This window comes from Cynara cardunculus (assembly GCF_001531365.2).
Source record: "Cynara cardunculus var. scolymus isolate 2C chromosome LG 13, CcrdV1, whole genome shotgun sequence".
Taxonomy (NCBI): domain Eukaryota; kingdom Viridiplantae; phylum Streptophyta; class Magnoliopsida; order Asterales; family Asteraceae; genus Cynara; species Cynara cardunculus.
In genome coordinates this window covers 39,159,511-39,162,972 of record NC_037540.1, presented here as the reverse complement: position 1 = coordinate 39,162,972, position 3,462 = coordinate 39,159,511, and positions in this window count along the sequence as shown.

The following is a 3,462-nucleotide window of genomic DNA, read 5'->3' as shown; positions in this document are numbered from 1 at the left end:
ATATATATATATATATATATATATATTAGAGGTATTTAGTCCTTATAATTTAGGGGGTTTTACAAAAATAAGGAAAAGACAAAAACAAAAAAGTCAAAACAAAAATAAATTAATGTTAAAAAGATGAAAATTGTAAAATGACGGAACTGCTCATAATTCTAACGGTGCTTTGGATGGCCGTTAGACTGAGGAACCAATTCGTTATAAAATGACATACGATAAGTCTTAATCTGTAATAAATGAAGTTCAAGGACCATTTCCTTAAAAACCACTAAACCACCGGAATCAAATCCATAATTTATTCTAAAAGAATATTCACAATTTGAATATGTTTTGACGAATTTAAAAGAATAATAATTAATTATTTGAATAATGTTGGATGGATTATCAACGGAATCTATCGATATGTTTTAGATGGAATATTTTCGACAGAAAATCCGTCGAAATGTTTGTCTAAAATCTTCGATGAAACAATGACGAAACATTTTCCGTTCAAAATCTGTCAAGAATCCATCGAAAAATTTCGACTTCAATTTTCATCAAAAACTTCTGTCAAAGATACCTAGTTTTCTAGTAGTGATGGCAACGCAACACATGACGAAACAAAACTGTGACACCCCAACTCCCATTTGTCTAAAATTCACAAATTTCCTGTAACATGAAATATAAATATTACACACTGGTTCCAAAATATACAAATTGCTACATACAAAAGTAACTACAAAATTTTTGCTCACATAAAGTATATGACTTGTATAAAACACATTCTCAAGTACATGCACATATTCAACTTTCCAAAAATCCACAGATGTAAAGGATTAACATTTTTCTTCATATCTATTCATTTCCTTTACCTTTCGTATGTGCCCGACTTGTAATACACATTTTTTAAAACAAAATGAAGGTTGGACCATTAGGTCTACTGAGTAATTCCTTTAGTTGCTATTACATGGTGAAAATCACCAAAACATTTTTGGAAAGTCAACATTTGAAATGATAACATGTAAATAACATTTTATTGTATCAAACCTTTTTTGTCGCATCATATAGATGAGACAACCCCATTTTATCGCATTAAACAACATAATAACCAACTCTTTGCATCAAACTCATAATACACCAACTTGTCGCATCATTCAGATGCGATAACATATTTCCTCACATCGTGAAGATGCGGTAACCCATTTCCCCCGCATCATTCAGATGCGATAACATAACTCCTTGCACTCGCATCACAAGGATGCGATAACATAATCTTATCGCATCATAAGGATGTGATAAACCAGCCTCATCGCATCACACAGATGTGATAACAGTACCCATATGATCAAAATCTCATTTAACAAACAGTTGATTATGTCTCCATTATCCCAATATATGCCTTTACTGATTATGTCACCTTTATTCCACAGTATACTCCTCTCCTGATTATGCTACCCTTATTTCAAAATTTACATCTCTCCTGATTATGTTACATTTATCTCAATATACACATCTCCTGATTATGTTACATTTATTTCAATCAGTTGATAATAACGTATCAAAACACAATTTATGCTAATTAAATAGCACATAATCATTTCTAAAAACACTCATTTGAAACCATACGGTTCCATAATAAAGCATATCAAAATTTGTTTTTTAAGTAAAAACTCACCTTTCAATTTTCAATTTTCACCACTTAACTATAAACAATCCTATATTTCTTTTATTAATCTGGATATCTAACCCGTTATGTGAGCCGACTAATCTCAGGACGACCATCTGCTTTGCAGATAATCCGGAGTCATCGAATTTGAACCTCCGTGGCCACAAGGGGATTTTTATTCCTCTTTAGATTTGAACCTGGAACCTCATGATATTTTTGACCTTTGAAGTCAAGCTCAAACCAATCAGGCACCACCCTTGTAGTTAACAACCCCACATTTTTTTAATTATTAACCCGATTATGATAAAAATGGTAACACCGGAAAAGAATTTACATCACACATTTAACAATTTTGTGGTGACACCCTAAAAATTAGGGGTGAGCATAGGCGGGTACCTGTCCTTTTTTACAGGAACCGGAACCGTAACCGGAACCGGAACCGGCGGTTTTTTAGATATTGGAACCGGAACCGGTTAGAACGGTTCTTAAATTTTTGGAACCGGAACTGGAACCGCCGGGAACCGGTTCCGATTCCGGGTACCCGCTTTCTAAAATATTAAAATTTTGTTATTTAGAAATAAAAAATAAAACGTTGCCAAAACACTAAATAAATAAGCAAGAATACAAATTATATATAATAATAGTTACAAATATTGTTTAACGATTACAAACCATAATAGACTAATAGAAAATGTTCAAAATTTAACGATTACATACTATAATGGTAAATTTTCAAAGTTTAACGTTACATACTATGAATCCAAGTGAACACACAATTTAAAAAAATACGAATCATTCTATATGAAGAATTTAGATGAAGAATGAAGATGACGGCGTACTTTCAAGATGTAAACCTAATATAAATTTGGTATTAAAAAATAATAATTTTTTTATTTAAAAATACCGGGCACCCGGCCGGTAACAGTTCCAAAAAATTGAGAACCGGAACCGGAACCATTCTCAATCGGTTCCGTATTTTAGGAACCGAAACCACTCATATCGGTTCCGGTTCCGGAACCGACGGTTCCGGTTCCATAGCCAGATACCCGGTTCCGCTGCTCACCCCTACTAAAAATGGGTTTGACTAACGTGTGATAAACCTAGGTCGGTCAACACAACGAAAACTAGTTAAAAGACAATTCAAATTCTATTGTCCTTCATTGGACCAAATTTCTCACTTTGAATTCTATTAAACGTTTTTATACACATAATTACAAATTTGAATGTAATAACATTATTTTCTCCACACCAATATTTTAAAAAATATTTAATATAAATAGCAAGGATGGTATCCAATTGGTTTAAGCTTGACCTCTAAAAGTCAATTGTGTCTGAATGTCCCAAGTTTGAATCCAAAGAAAATGAAAATCCCCTTGTGACCACGGAGGTTCAAATGCGACGGGTTGGAAATCCAGGTTTAAGCTTTAGATATTGATGTTTAAGAAAACGATCACGGTCTACCCACTTTGTTCTAAGATTAGTCGGCTCGCATAACGGGTTGGAAATTCAGGTTAATATATATATATATATATATATATAATATAATATAACTAGAAGTGTACTCGCACAATGCAGCAAAACATATTTTGATTTTAATATTTTGTTTTATTCCGTCTCTGTAGATGTTGTAATACGGTTTTTATGTGGTTTTGAAAAATGAATAATATTTTTATTATTGAATAAAATATAAATTTGAAGATATCATAAAATTTCGAAAATAAATCAATCAACTTAGTATCAAATTAACTATTTAAAAGTTCTTTTTTTTGTGTAATTTATTTAATTTAATTTTTTATTATAATTTAATTTAAATT